Below are 22,787 nucleotides of genomic sequence, written 5' to 3'. Positions count from 1 at the left end.
TTCACTGCCTGACCCCTCGCTGCCAACCAAGAATTGGTGTCTGGCCATTCTCCCCTACCACAAAAGCCTGGCAAGGGCTTCTCACCTCCCCCTCCAGTCACACCCAGGCTGGGGTCCCTGCAGGCCAGGCTAGGGGTTTAATCCCCTCCCCAATCATACTCAGGCTGCCAGGGCCTGGCCACACCCTCCCTTCAGCTCAGCTTCCCTGCAGAAGGGAAGGGAAGGCTCTCTCTAGCCCCTCCACCCAGCTTCTAGCCTCAGCCACGGCAGGCACGTGGCTGCATTACCTGACTCAGAAGCAAATGCCTCTTCACTTGCTTGTCAGGTCAATCTATGCAGGTTAAACTAACTAATCAATTCAGGCTCAGGCTTTTTTTAATGTCCATACTTAGCCTTAGTGTCTTGTAATGTAAAGTAGGCCTATCTTTATGTTTTGTGCCACATTAAACTTGACAGACTTTCTTCACCAGGAAAAAAAAATCCTTTCTAGGCAAGAAAACTTTTAAATCCAACTCCCCTACTTTACAGCATCCATTTTAGGTAAGCTGCAAGGGGCAGAGAGGTGGATGGAGGGAGGTGCAGAGGCCACGGGGGTGGGTCAGGCAATGGGGGATAGAGCTAGAGAGAAAGCAAGAGAGAGCAGAGGCTAGGAGAGGACAGGGGCTGCAAGAGGCAGGCAGAGGGGGACATAGCTGATGCAGATATAATTCCAACCCAGAGCCCCAGTAAGGGCTGAAGTCAAAGCCACAGCAGCTGCCTCCTCACTTTCCCTCCTCACCCTGTACTCAAGGACAAGAGGTGCTTTTTCCCATATTGAATGGGAAGGGGGGAAACCTTGTCTTGATTTGAATAAATTCTCTAATAATCTGGAACCTGTGGTTTTAAATGGAACATAGAAGGCAGTATCATGCTGGATACTGGGAAAGATATTTGGCATGATATAAATAGCCACATCACTTCCTCTTTCTGAATATAGTCAAAATAAGATCCTGAATCACTGCTACTAAATCTCCAGACAAAATATATTTAAAGAAATGGAAGCAGAGAGATTGTCCTATGGCCAGTTTACTAGACAAAAGAACCTGGAGCTGCAATACCAGCTCTCCCACTAACATGTTATATGTAGGGCTCAAATTACAATCCGACTCTTGGGGGAGTCTGCAGCAGTGGCAGCCAGAAGCTGGAAGGAGCTGCCTCCACTGGACTTGCTTAGAAAAGCGCAGGGTGGACTGGGAGATCTCGTTTCTTATGGGGGACTCAACCCCCTCATATTTAGAACCCGATTATATGGCCTTGGGGGAAAAAAGTGAAGTGACTTGTCCATCTATAAAAGAATATACTGCTCAACTGAACCACAGGGATTTTCTAAAGATCAATACATATTTGTACACCATTTTGAAGCTGTAAAAAACTACAGATTGGGAGCTCAAGGTATTTCTAAAATAAATTTCAAAAGGTTTATAAGAAGCACAAAGGTCTTTATTAGAATTTTATATGAATAAAAATCTCCTGTTCTCAATTAATATCAAATAAGTTTGTACCTATCTTGGTTTTTAAGTTTCAAGATGATATCTTCTATTTATCAAAAGTTTCCTTTGGTCAGGAATGATTTTTTTAGCATTAAAATCTTCAGAGTGGCTACAAGTTGACCACTTGTTCAGTGTCATGTCAGGTTGCCAAATTTCATTTAGTTAAAGCTCATTCTTCCCAAGTTCTTTAAAATGTTATTTATCTAGAAACAGGAATAGGCAACCTCCATATGGAAAACTTAAACAGTCTGAGCTTCTGCTAGCTAAGAAACAGGTTTTTCAGTATTTGTTTTTGCATTATTAGAAAGCACAAAAAATAGGAAAATGAAGAATTCTTTAACAGACATGCTGAGGTTTGAGAAATGATGTTCTCATACCTCCATTTGGCAAACTGAATGAAACATCTGGCAGAATCTGAGGCAGGAGAAGTGTCAGCTACCAGGTGCAAACATCTTTCATCTTATTCAGTCAGCAACATTTCAAAAGCTCCTTTCCCCATAACAATGGTCTTGTTATGCAAACTTCATGTTTCAGAATGATGCAGGGTCCCTTAGAACTTTGACAAGCATCTCTCATTTTCCAGGCCACTTTACCATAAGCCAACTTTCACTGTTTTGTGAATATTACAATTTGGTCCTTGGGAAGAACCACCTGATACCCTGAAGGTATAAAGAAAGAATACTGCTAACCAGGGGCAAAATGGGGGGAAGGGGAGAGGGGGATGCAGTGGCACAGATGAACCTCACTGTTTTGGGAGTAGCACAGGGGATTTTTCCTTCTACATGCATAAATCAGATAAAAATCCCATCTCTGTCTCCCTGCTCTCAATACCCCTGCCTTCCCCACCCTCCTCAGCTGCAACAGTGCCTGCTGCTGCCACTGCTTCTGTCCCTGCTGAACCTGTTGGCCCTAACTGAGGGGGAGGACAAGGGCTCCAGAATCAGTACTACCAACTCCAGCTGGGAACAGCAGTAGTTACAGCTGCAGCAGCAGCAGACTCATTCTTCCTCTCTGCCAGTCTCCGGCATGTTTCCTGCCATCCTGGGAGCAAGTACATGGCTGCTGCCATCCTCTGCTGAGCCCACTGCAGCAGTTCTAGAGCTCCCAACTACGAAATGAATTGAAAGAGTTGTTGTGTTGGAGGGTGTTGGCATATGGCAACCAAGCTCAGCAGGGAACACCCAGGAGGACTGGGCAGGGAGAACCCCACACTCCTACTGCTGTTCTCTGCTAAGCTAAGCCTAGCTGGAATTGGGCAGGAACATGAAGAGCACACACCAGTCCCTCATCATAAGCCTGGGACAGAGGCAGCAGCAGATGGGGGAGGGGACATGCAGATCACAGAATCATAGAAAGTTAGGGTTGGAAGGGACCTCAGGTCATCTAGTCCAACCCCTGTTCAAGGCAGGACCAGGCCCAACTAGATCATCCCAGCCAAAGCTTTGTCTAGCCGGGTTTGGAAAACCTCCAAGGATGGAGCTTCTACCACCTCTGGGTGACCTGTTCAGGGGTTTTACTAACCTCCTAGTGAGGAAATTCTTCCTAATATGTAACCTAAACTTCCCTTGCTGCAACTTGAAACCATTACTCCTTGTTCTGTCATCTGCCACCACTGACAATAGCCTAACTCCACCCGCTTCCAAACCCCGCTTCAGGTAGCTGAAGACTGCTATTAAATGTTGTCTCAGTCTCCTCTTCTCTAGACTAAATAAGCCCAGTTCCCCCAGTCTTTCCTCATAAGTAATGTCCCCCAGCACCCTCGCTATTTTTGGTGCTCTCCACTGGACTCTCTCCAATTTGTTCACATCCTTTTTGTAGTGGGGGGTCGCAAAACTGAACACAGTACTCCAGATGTGGCCTCACCATGGCTGATTAGAGGGGAATAATCACTTCCCCTGACCTACCAGCAACACATCTACCAATGCAGTCCAGTATACCGTTAGTCTTCTTGGCAACAAGGGCACACTGCTGGCTCATATTCAGATTACTGGTCACTATAACCCTCAGGTCCTTTTCTGCAGAGCTGCTGCCCAGCCAGTCAGCCCCCAGCCTGTACTGGTGCATGGGACTGTTCTGCCCTAAGTGCAGGACTTTGTACTTGAGCTTGTTGAACCTCAAGAGATTTCTTTTGGCCCAATCCTCCAATTTGTTTGGGTCACTCTGAATCCTAGCCCTACCCTCCAGCATATCTACTACCCCTCCCCCCCCCCGGCTTGGTGTCATCTGCAAATGAGGATGGAGAGGGAGAGACGGGGTGCTGAGGGCAGGGATGGTGGATTGGGGGCGGGCTTCTTAACTGATGTGAGGACTTAAAAAAGTCCTTGCTTCTAATCCCACAATGTAGTCTTCCTGCCTGGGAGCAATGGTGCAGCCTCCACATTCCCCCTTCAAAAACTCTGGATCTGTCCATGGTGGTAACATATGTCACAATGAACTTGTTTCTCACTAGAAACAGGCACTCAGAAAGTAGTGGCGACCTGAAGCCCCAAGAGTATATAAACAAAAACTTGATTATCATGGTATAAAAGTTGAAAGACTTTTCAGCGTGAACCTAAATTGAAGAGGTACTCAAATCTGTGTAATTGTGTACATTTTTAATGGTGTATGTCTCGGACTCTCTCAAAAGTAGAGGCAAGATCATTTAATGGATCACAGAGTTCACATGCACAATGCCTAGTACAAGATCTATTCTTAAATAATTAAATGAACACATTCTTCAACTATTGATATTGAGCTGTTATTATCAGTACCTTTATTTGTTCTAGTTTTACCTTTTAACTTAGTATCTTAGTATAAACTTGCTTATGTTCAACATAACAGTATCTTTACCTACACGTACATTAAGTATTTTAATTAGCTGCATCTACATCATCCACAAAATAAGAATAAAGACGTCTCAGACAAAGAATTCAAAAGCAGGCTGCACAAAGTGACAAATCTGCCTCCCAGGATGAAAAACTAACTTCAATAGAAAACAGGCTACAGACATTACAAGACAGGTCCCCACAGATACCTGTGATAGAAAGGCGTCCAAAATAACCACCATATCCAGTCTACATGGTCATCTGTAAAACACAGGGACCTATGTATTAATTTACAGTTTCAGAGATTCCATGGATTTCACAGAAACCAAGAAAGCAACAACAACAAAAACTTTAATAGAAATAAAATTCTCACTGTGGAGAAAGGAAAGTGCCAGCTGGTGAGGAAGCACTAAGGGCTTTACTCCCCCAAGGCCTCTCCACCAATCAGACCTGAGATGCTGGGCCTCTCCACTAATCAGCGCTGAGAAGCGGGGCTGCTGTGAAATACCATGACATTGGCTCTGCGGACTGACAGCAGGCTGCAAAAAATCCTTTTGTTGCCGTGATTTAAGTATGTGCCAAGTAATACACAAGCTGGAGGGACAGTCTTTATGGTGCAATAACAAGGCATTTGGGAAAGTGCTTTAATAACATCAGGTTGGTGTATAATAAATACAGTAACTGAATAGTTATAAAGCAGAGCTGTGAGAAAAAAATAAAATATTGTAGCAAATGCTAAGGTGTAATCAAGTATCTGAAATTGTGGAGAAAGCCCTGAATAAATTAAGCATTTTGAAAAGGAAACTTTTTTTTTTTTAAACTTAAAATCTTTTCAATTTTTTCCAATAGGAATTGAAGATAAAAAGATATAGGATCCAGCATTAAGGAGGATACAAAACTACGGATACTTTCGCAGTTTGGCAGTTAAATGATTACATAGTGTGAACCCTACAGACAGCTATGGGAGCCAGCATTAATAGGGCATTATTGCAAATTTATTCCCTCTCCCCCTTAAGAAGGTCATCTTTAAAATCTGAAATTCCTGATCCTCTCATTTGATAAGCCCTGTATAAAGAAAATTAGGGCAGGGCAACCAGAGCAAATGCTCCAGGCACTGTCCTGGGGGGAAGCAGAAAAAAACAGCTTCTACTGCAGCCATGTGATCACAATTGTAATTGTGGCACAGTGGCAACCAGAAGCTACCTCATGTGTAGCAGCTGCCTTGGATACCTGGCTGCATCTTTATGCCTGTAATTATCAGTGACAAAATTGTGAATTGCAGAATATCTTTTTGGATATTTACTTTTGCTTTGCATCTGCCTACAATAATTACAAAAGGCTGCTGAAAACTTTGGCCTAAAACCATTTGACAGTATCCTTTTAAGATGGTATGTATGGTTCGTATCATATAGCACAGCAGTTAAGCCACTGCTCATAGAATCCCAAGGGAAGACCATATGAGTCACAGAGCAAAGCTGTCTCCCCTAAAGAACAAAGAGATGTCAATGCATACCAAATAAAGATAATTTTGTAGCAGCTGGCACCTCTATAATTCGAATTTACCCTGATAATACCCATAATGCCCTTTACTTCCCTGCAAATTCAATATTAATCTGACAATATCAAAAGAGGGGTCTTGACAGCAACTGGCATGGTTAAAAATATTGCTATTTAACAAATTTAGTCAATTAAAATCATATTAATCTGGAAAACCTGTCACTACCAGAAATAATGTTACATATAACATTATAGTTATAGAACATTTGCAAATAATCTCTATTAAGCCAAGCAATCACCTGTGTTAAACATTGATGTATGCTTTTAATGGTTCTCCAGCTTTTCCATGGCTCTTTTAAATTAATAAAGTTCCAATTAAACCAGTCCCAAGCATCACTGATTAGGAACCATTTCACAATTGTGTGAAGTGCTGTGGCTCCAATACCAGGAGAGGCAGTAAGCACTCAGCCCAGCACCTCATAGTGGGGGGAGGGGGAGAGGAGACGAGTGTGGAAGGGAGATACTTACACCCATGCTTTGTGGTGCCCATGGGGTACATGACCTACATCTGAAGGGACTTTCACTTTTCTGCTTTCCCTTCTCTCCTAAACATATGGTCAACAAACTTCAAGAGTCTCTACCTGACTGAAATTTGCACTGTGCTTGCTTGATTTGAGAGGCAGGGGAGAGAGGGTTGCTTGAACCTACACTTTTTGGTTACCAAGCAGTGCAAGGGAGCTCACTGATAAAAACTGCCAACAAATGGGGAAAGAGGGCAGTAGATTTATAGCTGTATGCTACCAAAATGGTCTGTTGCAGCAGGGGAAAAGGGCCTCAGAAGCAATGCAGTCTGGGATGCCTGGAGGACCAACCAGACCCCTGCCATGGAAAGCTTAATATCCACACATAACATTAAATGGGTTCCAAATAATACTTAATTTTCCAGGTACACTTTTGAACCGTTTCAGGAGACCTTAATCCAGTGTAACAGGCTTATATGTCTGTCCACTTCAGGTTTAAACTGTGCGCCCATGCCTTTTAACAGTAACCCCCAAAAAAGACTACCTATTTCAAGGGAGCAATGAGGAGTTTCCTTGGTTCCCTTTCTTTTGATAAGTAGAGTTTTAGAAAGTTAAAATATCCATTTATTTATATTAACAAGCTTCTTAGACTTTTTTTTTATTTTTATTGACTCTTAGTCACAAGATGATTTTGAAGTGGAGAAAAAAAATGCCAAACTGAATAACACCTGGCTCAAAACTAAACAGGGGTCTTCAGGGATTTAACTGCATGTAATTAGTGACTGTATAAGAAAGTAAAAAAGGAAAGAAATTAATCCTGAGGATTAGTGTGTAGAAGACCATTAATGATATGGATTCAGAAAGTTAAAAGGGTAGGAAGAAAAGTAATTTGAAAGCAAATTAATGCAACAAATATATATTTTAAGTAAAAAAAATTAAACAGAATCTAACAGTAAAGAGAAAAAAGAACTTAAATTAATACATTCAATGTGGTCTTTGTTGACGTGATGACACAGACAAAAGAACTCTGAGTCATAAACTGAGAAAAATATGGTTAAAACCAAACTGTGTAACTGTTTACAAGGTTGGCATTTCCTGGTGTAATCTTACAGCTGGATTAGTTCTTGTCTGATGACAAAGGATATCGAGAGAAAGGAGTTCCAAAATACAAGACAAACCTCAAGAGACACACTCCATGGATACGAAAGCTAGAAATCAGTGCTACACAGAAAAAAAAAGCAAACCCAAACAGTTCCCTAAAGTACCTCAATGTCAAAACACTGATCAGTTTCTTCCAAGGAGGTTAAGCTATATATAGTGCTAGTTTTGAGACAGCTGAAACCAATAAAGACGTGGAAAAATATTACTCCAGAAAACTATGGAATATACACTCTACTGATATACTTGGGACAATCTAATATCTTGAGTTACTGGCATGGAGAAACAAGATCCTTGTTTCTATTTTCTATGTTTAGGTCATGTAGATGAGTAAAGAGCCTTTCACTTTTAAAAAAAGTAACAACACTAAAAATTGGTCAAATGTATTGTTCATTTCCTTTTGCTCTCATGACATATGTCTGAAGGATAGCTTAAGCATGTTCAGTAACTGCTCTGCGTAGCCTTAGGATTTTCCAGTTAAGGGCACTAAAGCCACAGGACCAGAGTTTTAAAATACCCCTTATATTTTTCAGCTACCTTTAAAAACTGGATACTGTAATTTACAAATAATTAATTAAAACCCAAGAACAAGGAGAAGAGTTTCACAAACCAATGCAACTCACTTTTGGGAAGTCACCAAATGCACCGAATCTTCTAATGAGATTGGAGCTGGGCTGTATTGAGCATGGGGAAGAGACTATTAAAGCATGTTATAAAGAAAGGCTTAGGAACCAGTAAATCTCAGAAGAAAAGCTGGATTGTTTCCCAAGAAGATTATGTGGTGCCAGCAGAGTCATCAAAGTACCCCATACAAATCCAAAGCAACTGACAGATTGATTTAGGGAAAAATTTCTTTCCACAAACAGACAAAAATTGGCAAAATTAAGTTGCTTTTCCAATGACCTGCTGAAAAAAGCAGTCACCAAAGCTACAGACTTCAAGTTTATTATATAATCAGATCAACAGCAGCATGGATAGGGTCTAAAATGTTACAACAGAGTACAGCAAGAGCATAAGAAATTATCTGTAACGTTTAAATTCTCTGTTACAAGTTAACTGTTGTCAGCTTCCCGGAATCCGGTGCAGAGAATCTGACATCAGCATTCCCAACGAAAATCAGCGTATAAGTTAGGAACAGCATTGCACATAGAAATAAAGCCAAAAAATCAAAACTTGTGTTTGAACCACCATTGATGCTATTACATCTTAATATGCAAAAACATAAGAATTAAATTTAGCGTGATCACTTTATTCAGAGGATTACATAGTTTCTTGCAGCCCATAACAGTAAACACTCCATATAAAACATCAAAAACTATTCATTACATGAGCCCACAATTATAGCCTTGTAGTGTATCTTACATTGAAAGTGGAAAATGTTTGATCTAAGAATCATCCAGCATTTTACTGAAGGCATTCTCAGCTTTGCATATATGTTTAAAGCTAAGAGAACAGAAGTACTCTGTAAGGCAATAACTTCAGCCCAACTACTATCATTTTAATGTTACAGGACAGTGGCATCTCAAAACCACTATAGTCTAAATCTACCAAATGCAAAGTAACCAGAAAAGAAATAGATTTGATTTTGTATACACACCCTCTCACCATCCTTGTTTGAGGACATCAAGTTTTTATCACATGGAGCTAAATCCTGTTCCACAAGTCTCCACTGAATGAATGGCTAGCAGCCATCAAAGCTGCACAGCTAGGAAAAGCTCCCCAGTTATGAAGCTTTACCAATAGCCCAACGATAAAATAGGTAGAAGTAGATTTCACTCCTCAAAGCTAAAGAAGTTAAGGAGACACTGGGCATGTCTATATGAGACGCTACTATGCAGTCATTACTGAGTATTTAGTACTTGAATTAGCAGCACTAAATAAATACACACTAGCTGGAATTACTGCGCTGTATTGCCAGCAAACATCTTTTAGCTGACATTACTGTGTAGTAGCATATCAGCACCGCTGCAACATGCTACTGCACAGTCAGCATCTCGTGTAGTAGATGTGTCTACTGACTCCTCAATCTGTGAAAGGTTTGGCCAGCCAACTAGGTTGAACAACTAGCAATAGGAAACGTGCCCTAGAACAGCAGGGAGAGAGGAAACTTTTTCAGCATGCATATCACAAGGTAAACCCTATACCCTCCCAAATACCACTCCATAGCTTGATCTGTTGGTCTGCTTTTTGTTCCCTGTCCTATCTACTACTGCATACTCCCTGATCTGCTGTATTGTAATAGGGGTCAAGGGACCCTGTTATTTTGAGAGAAAAATGCACCTCAGCAGAAGAAAGCAACACAGAAAAAGAACTATTGGGCCCAGCCTGAAGACTGCAGGCAGCAGAGTGGACAGCTGCTAATTTAGATAATTAGCAGCACCTAGACCCTATTACAAGGGAGTGAGAGCAGATGACCTGGAAGGGGGAGGAGGAAGGAACCATATAAGCCTGAGACTAGAGGCTCACCCTGGTTCTGATCTTTGAGGATAAGACATTCCTGTAAGTACGTGTTGCCAGTGAAGAAGATACAAACCTAGAAAAGGTCTCCTGTATACTGGAAGGAAGGTAGGTGATTAGGGTCTTGCAGTAGTGCAGAGATCCACAATGGGGTTTAAGGTGTTGAGTTAGAGGCTGGTTGTTCTGTGGTTTAATTTAAACTGGAGGCTTAAGAGTGGCCACAAGGGAGGCTGGAAGCCATGACTGAAGGAAGGGAGTACCTACGAAGTAATCTGTACTTGAAGCCTAACAAGGGTTGAGGACCTCTTAGGCTAAAGTGAATGAATAAGTAAGGCAAACTCAATATAGGTCCAAGTGAATGGACTTAAAGTAAGAGCTGTGAGGCATGGGTATAACTATAGAGGACACTATAAGCCATGATTAGTGACATTGAGCCCAGGACACTTTAGTTTGCAGACTTGAGGTCTGTTGGTGTAATCAGCACTGAGGGGTCCAGCTAAATGAGCTGAATTAACACCAAGTGTTACAGCTACCAACAAACAGCTAAGTTTTCCACCTTATATAAAAGGCTGTATGTGGTCTGCAATTAATTGAGACTAGTTTGGAAAAGCTTTTCCTTATTTTACAAGTTTCTTCTTTCTAATATAAAACCAGACATGTATAACTACAAATATACTTTGGATGACCTCAGATATTATAGATTGATATTACCATTAATGAACACCTTCCAGGCTTCATTTGTTTACCTTTACAATATACTTGGAAGATACAGGCATGCTATTATCTCTCTTCTATGAAAGAAGAAATAGACAGAGGGATGAAGTGACTTGCTCAAGGTCCTGCATGAGCTCCCCACCCCCCCAGTATCCCAGATGCTCTGCAGCCCTGAACTGTGCCATCTGCTCCAGAGAGCAGGGCCCTGTGGGGGTGGGGAACAGGGAAGCAGCAAGAGAAGGCCCTGGCCACAAGTCTGGTGAAGACTGTCTGCTTAGGACTTTTTGGAGCTAATCAGCAGTTCAGCTGGTAATGTCCCTAGTTTCTTCCTTAGAAAAAAGCTGTTTAAGAGCCTGAACTAATGAGAGAGGCTTTTGTCTTGTTGATGAGCTGATAAATGCTGTGTTATCAGCCCCTGCTGGCTCCCCCACCTGTCAGATTTGCTGCAGACAATATGAAGAAGCAGGAAGAGTGAGATTGAAAACCTCAGTATCATCAACAGGTGCATGCACTACACCCCCTGCCCTTGCCTCAGAGTGCTAGCTGAGGGCTGGGGTCTGGCAACACTCCCAGCCCTTGAGCAGCAAGCTGGGGGGGAGGGGCAGAACCTGGGACAGTGCAGGCAGGGTTGGGGTTTACACCACACCCCAATCAGTGTCCTGCCAGGGCCTGGCCATGCTGCCCCCCTTCTGCACTGTGGAAAAGGAGGAGGTGTTCCCTAGTGCCCCCCAGCATGTGCCTGCATTTATTCAGTCCAGAGGGAATGTTCGTGCAGTTCAAACCAATTTGACTGACAGGTTAGACTAACCTGAAAAGATTGAATCAATTCAGGCTCAGTGATGTTCCTCCTTTTTCAATTTCTACTCTATCACCCCCTCCTTTAATCCCTTGACTGACTTCCTGTCCTTTATTATAATCAAAATTCTTGTCTAGCTGTCTAAGCATTCCTAAGAGTCCATCATCATGTTTAGACCAGATGCATGGATTAGGGAACAGAAAAAAGTTTTGTGAAGGACTATTCTGAGCAGCTATTAAAGTGCCACTGTACTTGATGTTTGTTACAAGAGGTTTTAGACAATACAAGCTAGTTATACTTGATCCTAATACTGCTTAATACATACTTTTAATGTCAGCATATTAAAGATGCATGCATATGCATAATATAACATCTTGCACAAAAAAGAATTGGAACATGCAGTTCCAAGAAAATGGCATCTTTAGGATGGATCATGGGTAAGGAACTAACATGCCAAAATTTTCCAATAGCTTTCTTTTGTTTTGCATCACCCCTCCCTTCATCTAATTTGGGGTCTACCAATGCATTCTACTGCTTTCCTTTACAGCTCTGTTCTCTTGCAGCTACTTGTCCAAATTATAGGTGTTTCATTCCTCTTATCCTCTCCCTTCAGGTCCTACACATCAAGGTCACTATCCTTTTGGAAGATACTAAGATAAAATAAGCAAGTTTACTTTCTAAACTGCTCTTATTTTATGTATTGCTAGAAAAGTGATGGGCACTTTATAAACTAGTGCTGCATGTTCAGTAAGCTCTATTTAAATGTAATGGTAGCAAGTACTGAATGTGCGTTGTGCGCACTGCTTATTCACTTAAAACCATTCTCCTGCTTCTTTCTCCACACAGGAGCTTGTGCTTTTTTTCATTTTTCTCTTGGGGGGGGGGGGACCCTCTTGCCCTCTCACCCTCTCTCTCCTTCCTTCTCCCTGGTCATGGATCAATATCCTTTCCTCCTCTACCACCTCCATTTGTCTTGGTGACTTCACCCTTCTCTTGATCATGACCATTCATGCCTACCCTTATTCTTGAGCTCCTCCAACTCTTTCCCCTCACAGTGCAAATGTGTTTTAGCCTCTCATTTTTTAAAAGGAAAACAAAGCAAGTTAATCTTGAACCCCATTTGCTTCCCTAAGCATATTGAACACGCTGTCTAAAACATCTGCCAAGAGTTGCTTTCCTTCAATTATTCCATCTGGCTTCTGCCCCTTGCACTCACTGAGCCACCTCACTTGGGTCTCCAAGGATCTTATCCTAAGCAAATCTCCTAACCTTTATGTTATCCTCATCCTTCTGGACATAGAACTTGCCTTCAATGACTGACCACGCTCTTCTTGAAAGCTAGTCCCTCCTCTTTCACTACTGAGATTCTGTGGCCTCTTACTATTTCCCCTAGCTCCACCTACCTCCAGCTTCCTGTTGGAGTTCCCCAGGACTGACTCTCCCCCTTCCTTCCTGCCCCCACTCCTTCTTATTTAAAAAGTGGCCTCTGTACTCCAGAACTCTCTCCTTTTGTCCAAAGTTAAACATTATCTTTTTCTCTGTGGAAAACCACTGTCTATCTGATCTGGACATCATCTGTTATTTATCACTTCTATTGATTCTTACTGCAAAGATACAGTCTTTTTCCATCTATCCACATAGCTAAAACTCTCATCCAATCTTTCTTTATTTCACACATCAATTACTGCCATAGCCTCTTTCGTAATCTTGACAAATGGTTATGTCTTGCACCATTCCTCCATTCAGGCAATGGCTACAACTATCCCATTCCTAATCCACTGCTGTGATCATGTCAGCTACCTCTGTATCCTTTCACTTGCCTCTTTTCTATGGCACCAGACAAGCTACTTGTCTTTACTGTGGTGACCCTTCATGCCCTACTCCAATTCCAGCATCTTATACAATTCCTGCCTGTGATCAGTTCATGGACCCATCCTCCACTGCCTCCTTTTGAATAAGCTTTTTCCTAGGTGGACCCTCATACTTCAAAAAAGCTCCTGTTATGCACCCACAAAGCTGCCTCAATTGTCCTTCAAATCCCTCCTTACAACTCCCCTTTACTGTTAACAAATTAGGCCTTTCATGCTGACTAATGATTTTTGTCTGTCTGTGGCTTTTATTCATATTGTAAGCTCTTTCAGTAAGAGAGCATGTTTTTTCTCTCTGTATGTGTAAAGCACACAGTGCACAACGGGATCCTGTTTTGTACATAGAGCACCTACACTGAAGGAATACAAGGGCAAACTTTTTTTTTTTGTTTTGTTTTTTAGCTTACTGCAATGCTAGGAATATTTAAGAGTCACTATGATTTACAAATCCTATGGGCCAATTAAAAAATGTCAGATAGACAAGAATCAAAAATGGAAACCTGTTTCTGACTGAAAAAAAATTATTAAAAATTTGCTTTCCTGCTTATATCAAATGTACATATTCTTGCATAAAACAACTATAATTTAACATCATACTGTCTGTTCTTTGAGTTTCCTCTACTGCAGAAGTACTCAAACCATTTAATGACCTGATTATTTTAGAGTTTGCCTACATCAATGGTTTTCAAACTTCTTGAGCTGATTTTTTTTTTTTTTTCCTACCCCCCCCCCCCCTTTGAGTTGCAGTTTTGTTTGCACCCTTCCTCACCCAAGAGGAGCAGCGGCAACCAGGCACAAAGTGCCCCTCATCCTAACAGCCACTGCCGTGGGGCAGGCTCTACCTGCCACAGTTCCAGTGCCTCCTGCCTTGGCCCTGCTGTGGCTCTAGGCTGCATACCTGCTGTACCAGGCTTCCAGAAGTACAGCAGCCCACTGGCTCTTTGCAACCTTCCCTGTGCCCTCCCCAACATTTCTTCATGCTCCTTCAGGGAGGCACACCCCACAGCTTGAAAGCCACTGACCTAGATCAATTCTTCTCCTATTCACATAACATCCCTGTGAGTTCTGCAGCAGTTGTGTATGTAGAAGAGCAATGCATTTTTAACATCTTTCTTTGCAATCTAGCAGCTGGAAACAAGGAAAGGAAGCACTACCTGAAAGCCAACTTTCTACAAACTATCAGTTCTCTACTCAAGAAAGTAGAGTTGAGAGTGAGGCTTTTGCATCCAAACCGATTATCTGGATGCTTCAGTCATAACGAAGTTCAATAGCCTAGAATACAAGTGCTCCCTTCTAAAAGCTTTACAGTTCAAAATCTCATAGAATCACCTTTCAGTAACCCTGCTTGAAGTTCCATGCCCCATAACATGAATTTACTAGAGGAAAGGATTACCAGTTCAAGAAACAATTCAACTGTTTTCACAGTTCAAGGTTCCTCAGTATATAGTAGTAATATCTAATATGCCAAACTCCATTACAAGTGCATGGCAATTCTCATGTAGTGCTGAAAAGTATGTATGTATGTTTCATTTAACCACTTTTTGTCAGGTAAGAGTCTCTACCAAGTCAATTTGCGCCATGCCTAGATGTTGAACAAATACTTGATAAGCACAAGTGTTAAATTAGCAAGCAGTGTGTACCAAATTAACTGTATTCAATGTTGTTTGAATAAGCAAATTCACTGTACATCAATATCTGATTTTTTTTTTTTAAATTTATTACACACACACACACACACACACACACACACACACACACACACACACACACACACACACACACGTATCCAAGAGGGAGAAAACAATGTTTTATAACTTTTTAGGATTTTTTTTAAATGCCAATATTTTTAATCAACCTGATCAAATGACGTTTAGCATAAAATGTGTAATATAATGTGTTCCTGTTACAAGGTTCCTTCCAGCCCTCATGTCTATGAAATGTAAGATTATCAGGTCCAGCCAAGTATACTTCATGGAATGTATGTGTGTATATATGTATGTGTGTATATATTTAAAGTTGCATTACATATCAAATCTGGTCTGCTATATCAATTTGTATTTATAGGCTAAGTACAGACAGTCAAAAAGCCCAAGCCTGAATATATTCAATCTCTGCATGTTAGTCTAAGCTGCATAGACTGAATCAATAAAAAGTGAATGTTTGTTCACTTGATTATCCTGGAAATGTAGCCACATGCTTACAGTGGCCCAGGCCAGAAGCTAGGGAGCACTAGAGTATGTATCCTTGTGTGGCTGGAGCAGACAATTTGGGCCATGGCTAGCCCAGCCACTGTATGATTGGGGGAGGTGCAAAGCATCCTGGGATGTTGGAGGACTATAGATTAACTTAAATCTGGAGGGGATCTGGCACAGAAGTTCAAGAAGCTGATCTAACCTAAATCAGTTAACTCTGATACTACATCCATCCAGGCTTATCTTAAACTTTGTTTCAGTCATTTTGAAACAGGTTTACATTCTCTGAACTTTTGTTGCGTTACTTTTTTTGAACTAGTTTCCAGTCACTTATACTAGTATATCTGTAACTTTTTTTGTCCCTGGCCATAATGTACTTTCTAGCAAAGGAGCTCAAAGCACCTTACAAAATTCACAAGTTTTAATTTTTACATTAATTTTGGAGTAGGGATGCATTGCACCTATTTCATAGATGCATTATGGCCATACAAACAACCTACTTCAGAGCAAGGGATTGGGCATGACCATACATCCACTGATGATGATAAATGGGAGCTAAACCCTGACAGCTCTCACTGAAGAGAGAGGGAGGTTACATTGCCACAAGTTTAATGGATGGACAAAGTGTGCCAGTGAATAGTTACTGAGTAACAACTGACACATAGTAAAGCCCTCCCCTGCCATTTGCCCCACAGTAAATTGCTCATATACTATTCACCCAAAGATTAACTGAGACAAAAAAGCTAGTTTTGTTTCTTCAGGACCACATAAGTCCATAGCAAGCTTAAAACAACATTCAGGTCTGACTTCCAGCCATATGTCTCAAACACAAGACACAACTTTCCTTCCCAAGCCAGAAAACAATAAATTTGTTCTCTATAAAAGATGGCTTCTCCAAATACAAATGCACAAGAAAAATCGTAGCTCATAGCTCTGACCAGTTTGAACAGTTACTTGCCCTTTTGGGTTTTGTCTCTTGACTAATATTTTAAAGTACTCAGACTATGGGGGGAAAACAGAAGAACAAGCTTTCAGGAATCTGACAGTTAATTGTTTCAATATTCTACTACTTGATCTAGATTAAGATGGCAAGTCTTATTTAGTCCAAAGTCAGACAAACAGCAGGTTGACTCCTTAAAAACTAACTTTTGTGAAAGGTGCAAACTTTTGTAGACCACAGCCTACTTAATCAAACCGATTTCCTTTGACCTACAAAAGCTAATAGACCAGCAAAGATTAACTTGTTGAGAGAGCTATCTAGATGTAAGCAGGCAATTTAAGCACATTGTGAATATAATTTACTAATGTATTTGTAAACTTATGCATCACCTAATATAAATTATACCATTGGATTTGTATTCCAAGATGAGAGTAACAGCAAAGTTAGCCAATAAATTAGTTATGGGATTTGTCTGCAATACAAATAGCTGATGATGGTCAACATTTTAATGAAAACCTTCTGCTTTTGTACTATGTAATGTTGTTTTCTTTCTTCTCTTTTCTCCATACAGCTGGGATCATTGATGGGTATCAGATGATAAATCCAGGAACTTTCTGCAAAAACAGCCCTGACATTAGGATACATAAGCTCACCAAGGCTAATTGAGGCAAGCTGATGGGAATTTCAGCCTTCACTGAACAATTTGTTTCTTAACCCAAGCTAAATGTATCTGGGCCTCTTAGGATTCTCCTACCAATGTAAACAACATGTGTGCGCATACCTTATGAATGAATTTAAGAAAAAGTAGTATTAATTTATTAACTTCCCCTGATTTAAAGAATTATTATAGTAATCAAGTCATGACTTCATTGAATATGCCAAGAAGCTGTTCTGATAATATAATACAGCCTTCTTTGGGCTAGCTAGATGAGATTAAATTAAATGCTCATGTGACTCTTTAGGCTTTGCTTTTTAGTTCACTGTTTTGTTTTTAATTACAAGTGCATGTACAATCATCAATACATATTTTCTTTTTCAAACATTTGTTAAATGGTCTCTCCCCCCACTTTTGATGGTATGATTTGCAATTTTAAAGGAACATAATTCCAGGCATGATTTTGACAGGATTGCTCTTTGAAGAAATTCTCTGCATCACTGAGATAAGAGACCCTGTAATCTCAGACAGCCTCTTGCTATTTTCACTCAGAAAAACTGAATTGCCAGTAGTGGCATTTAGACATTCCTAATAGGGAAAAAGCTGATATTTTTTTTCCATTAGGAATAAAAACTCCAAATAAAATTCAGGAACTGGCAAAGAAATAAAGATACTCTTTCTAGTGGTCAACACTCCATAGCATCCTATGTTTGTGTGGACTTCCTTGAGGATCAGTCAGACTTCCAACTTCACATACAAAAGAATGCTTCAAAAATAAAGAGTTATTCTAATATATAGCACGTGACCAAGCATTTCAAATCAAAAGAACTTTTTTACAACAACATTCTTAATTGGGTATAAAAAGATCAGTATATCTTTAAATCAACTGATAAGAGAAAGTTAAAGTATCTTAACTGAAAATGTCTAGCTATTTGTCCCAAATCAGAAGACAAAAAACCTTAATGCCAATGACTCAACTCTTCCTGGAAATAAAGCCAGACACTGGTGAACTAGACAATTGCTGGAAAGATGGAGACCAATATTACTTCCAACTAAAAGTAAATGCAATTGGAATAAGAACTGGACCTGTGAAGTCTTGGCATTAAGTTTTTATTCCTGAGCCAGAACTTGCTGGGTATATGTACACATGTACCAGACTGCACAGTTATTTAGCACTTGCTTAAGCAGTCAGTGCAACCTAGCATTGTTTAAGCAAGTACTAAATGACTACATAGAAACCCATGTTATTGCACAGTCCTGACACTGCACAGGTTTCTTCCCATACTACTGCCTAGTAGTGTTGGCATCACAGTACATGCCTGCCAATGCTATGGCAACATAGCATCTTCTGTAGACACACCTACTGTGTATATAATAAATCAACAACACTTTATTCTTGCATAATACTGTCCATCTGAAAGAAATCTCAAAAGCCTGCAGAACAGGTCAAAACACTGACAAGTTAAGCATTTTACCCAAGAACACATGGGAAGTCTATAGCAAGTGTCAAACTAAAAAATAAGACTCTAGTAATCCTACAGCTGAGCTCCTAGGTTTCTCCCCAATGGAACCAAGGTGGTAATTGTTAATTTTATCTAGACAAAATGACAGATGTCTATAACTGATACCCAAGTGGTGAGTCTAAGAATTTCTGTTTTGTGAAGTTTGCCACTTCATACAATTGATCAAATATTAAATGATAGCTCAATATATTAATTTTCCTGAAGCAGTAACAGCATTTTACATGTATTCTGCTGCTGTCTGATAACCAGTCAAGAGCATTCTTAAAAATATAGCTATTGATATTCTCCATACAAGACAGCTTCAAAAGCATCTTCCTGATCTCATTTCATTGCATAACTCAACAGAAACCTATAAATTAATCTAAAGAGCATCCCTAAAAAAGATAAATAATTAGCACTCCTTGGATAGAAAGAGGATGCAGCTGGAGGGAAAGGAAAATTTTTTTCAAGGTTTCATCATACTCAAAAATTTTCTAGAATGAATCTGCAAGTTAAAGAAAATATTGCTTTTTTTCTACTGTATGTGTTAACATATTGCCAAATCAGTCAAAAACCCAAACAAACCAACAAATAGATTTGGGTTCTAAACATTTCCTCAGGTCACAGGGTTTGGTGCATTCTAGACTATTATTCAAATGTTTCTGAATTATTCAAATTAATCATAAACCCTAATAGCAACAATTATGAAGCTGAAAATTAATTACCACAGTCTTGAAATTACTGTAGAGAAAGGTGTTTCAATATCAATCTGCTTCAGAAATCATACTAAAAACTGATATTTAATCCAATAAAACAGTCTACTCCTCCTACATAAGGGCAATAAGTATAGTACAAAGCATTAAGAGTTCTTGTTATGCTTAATATTTCTCATCACATACATAATGTAAAAGTGAATAAAGATGCTAAATCCATACAATTGGTCTTAAAAAGAAGCAAATATTATAGTATGTGATTTTTCACTTCCTACAAAAAATGGAATTTAAATACCAGAAAGGAGAGAGAGTCTATCTTTAAAAGATTCAATGTCTGCTTCTAATTTAAGAATTTTATTTTTTGTTAGTAATAATTACCAGAGCAGTTTTAGATGGTAACTGAGCTAAGCAGATTAGTAAATGTTCTGGAAGAAACTAGCAATAGTGGACACTCCCATTTGTGCACTCACTGGGTTTTGAAATGGCATTAAAATTATTTCTTTCATTTTTTAAGGAAAAAACTGTAATAAAAGCAAAGAGGTTATTTTAATTTTTTTTGTCCCCATCTAAATCATATGCATTAGTTCCACCTTTATGATTCTTCACAGTCTATGAGTTTTCATGATAAATCTAGGGAAACACTACAGATTTAAAAAAAATTAAGATAAACCTTCTTAAAAATAGAATATTAATTATCTGAATCAATAGGATGCCCCACACTGAATCCTGTCTTCCATTTTGAAAAGAAACAAAACAAAAATTTAAGAGCTCCAAAGACAAGTAATGAAAATAATTAGAAGCATGGAAATAATTCTAATTGAGGAGGACCTGAAAAAACAGCCAGAGAGGAGACAAAAAATGAAACACAGTAGAGATGGAACAAAATAATGAATGAAAAGAAATGTCAGTAGAAGTGTTATAATACAAAGGTGACATTTAATTACAATTAAAATTAAATAATTTAAACTATTATAAAGAGCAGGTGTGTGTATGTGTATACATATTTGTATGCACCAAAAGATACAAATAAATGTACCACAGACAGCAGAATTCATTGCCACAAGATGGGTCTTAAGGCAAGAGCTTATTTGAATTGGGAAAAGCATTAGGCAATTTTATGGAAAATGAACCTCAACTTGCAATATATGATGCACACACTCTCAACTGCATTCTTCAGAACATTAAAAAAGCTGATTAAGGAGTTAAAAAGAAACTTATCCGGTATGCAGATCATTCTAATCTTGTTCAGTGAATGGTTTCTTAAACCTTACTCTATTGAGAATCTGGCAGTAATCACTGACAGAGAACATACTGACCTAGAGTCATCATTAACCTGTTCTGCCATGGCAAATTCTTATTTGGCCATTTGCATCTTTCAGAAAGATCCATCAAATGTTACCTAAAAGCAAGGAATGCTTCCTTAAATGTTGTGGCTCATAGAAGTCAAATAAAATAGAACTGATCTAATTCACGCTAACAGCTGGCAAATCTTTTATACTGCATTTTGAACATTAGCTCCAATATCTGCCACTTGCATGCTAAGAAACCCCTGCAATTACCAACGATTAAGAAGACTACTCAGAGAACCTGATCTAAAAACCACTGTAGTCCATGAGAAGACAACCACCAACTTCAATCAATTTTGGGCCAGACCTAACAAAACACTACCCACAAACTGGAAAAAAGCAAAGACAGTGCATCACAATATATACTTTGTTCATGTACAACGGGAGTGTCCAACCTTTTTGAATGTGAGGCCGGATCATGAACTTTATCACCCAGTGGGCTAGCAAGCCATGTTCAAACACTCTCTGTCCGGAGCCAGACCCAGGCGGCTGCTGCACTGCAGCCCCTCACCCACATGGCCCCACACACACAGCCCCAGCGGCCTCAGCACTGTGAGCCCGGAGCACGGGGTCCGGCAGGCACTGGCTCCCGCCACCTTGCCCTGCAGAGGTCACACCAGAACCCTGCCTGCCAAGGCCCCCCCAGGGCTGCCCTGCCAACTGCCTGTGCCAGGCACTGCATCCCGTTCCTGTCCTCCAGCCGCCAAGTCTGGCGGGACGCCAGGGGCAAGGGGCTGAGCCGGAGAGAAGTAAAAGCAGCAGCTGTCCCCAGCTCGTCCTGTCAGGCACGGCTGGGGCAGCCCCACACCATACATCCCTCAGGGTGGCAGCAGCAGGACCCGGCTCACGTGACAAGCCCAGCGCTACGGGGGTGAGCAGCTTCCCTCCCCTCCCCCACCCGCCAGTCCTGAGCAAGGGACCCTGGGTCTCAGAAAATTACTTGGCAGGCCACATGGCAGCCCACAGGCCGCATGGCAGGCAAGCCTGATGTATAATGACAGCTGATGATAAAATTATGAAAATAAGTTAACAGTCATTAAATTAAGGTTCCCAGTACTCTAAAAGGAGGTATGCAGCTTTCTACCCACGGAGCTTATAAAAACATACTAAAAATGTACTACAGCACATTTGAAAAAAATAATTAAATCTTAATACAAAAGACCTTATTATAGCTTCTGTTCTTACTGTTAACCAGGAAGTGAGGATAAATCACAGTCTTAGAAAAGCAAGGCTGGAAGGCCCCTCAGGAAGTCATTTAGCCAGACCTCCAGCTCTGGACAGGATCATCCCTGTCTAAGCCATCCCAGCCAAGTAGATTTTAACCTGCTCTTAAAAACTTCTAAAGATGGAGATTCCACAACCTCTGCCGGTAATCTAGTCCAATGCTTAACCCCCTCTCATAGTAAGAAAGTTTTCCTCATAGTCAACATAAATTTCCCTCACTGCAAAATGTATTTGCTTTTACACCAATAATACAATACGTTGCCACTAATCAGAGGATTTCAAAAGGCTTTACAAATACAAATTGTAAATATGAAAGTAAATATTAGACACATATTACAGATGGGGAAACTGAGAAACAGAGAGGTTAAATAACTTGCACAAAAACATAATCATGTCAGCTCGATCACCCAGGAACAAATCCAAATGACCCTATTCTCAAAACGCTGGTCTAACCATTAAACAAACTATGCATCCTCATTTAGTCTGATAATTCATCAAAATATTTGTCAATCTGTGTTAATACATGGTCATAAGGAATATGCTACAGAGGTAACCATACAAACAAATGAATTAAACAGAATAAGGTAGTCAAGGAATACCATTTTTTAAATGCATCAATAAGTTCTCCTTTGAACAAGAAATGGAGTAAGTGGAAACATAAGGGAGAGGGGGCAAATTTTATACAGTGTGAAAAAAAGTCACAGAAGAAAGCAGTTCTGTAGATAAACCAGCTTAAACTAACATGTTTTTCATTATTTTTAGTTTATGTTATTTTAAAATACTGCTATCAAGGAAAATACATACATACACATAAGTATTAAGTAAAAACAAACAGGGAGCGTGCTGTTCAGCCACTGCACGCAAAGTTAAG

At 40.1% G+C, this 22,787-nt stretch overlaps 1 protein-coding gene across 3 annotated transcripts in view; it reads right to left on the bottom strand.

Moving 5' to 3' along the window:
- The window catches only part of FNBP1L (formin binding protein 1 like), a 94,732-nt gene that overhangs the window by 68,984 nt on the left and 2,961 nt on the right, over positions 1 to 22,787 (bottom strand). The window lies entirely within an intron of this gene.

The sequence above is a fragment of the Crocodylus siamensis genome, chromosome 5 (genome assembly GCF_052110815.1).
Source record: "Crocodylus siamensis isolate JL-2025a chromosome 5, ASM5211081v1, whole genome shotgun sequence".
NCBI classification, from domain to species: Eukaryota; Metazoa; Chordata; order Crocodylia; family Crocodylidae; genus Crocodylus; species Crocodylus siamensis.
The sequence above is the reverse complement of the archived record's forward strand: the minus strand, read 5'-3'. Positions and strand labels throughout refer to the sequence as shown.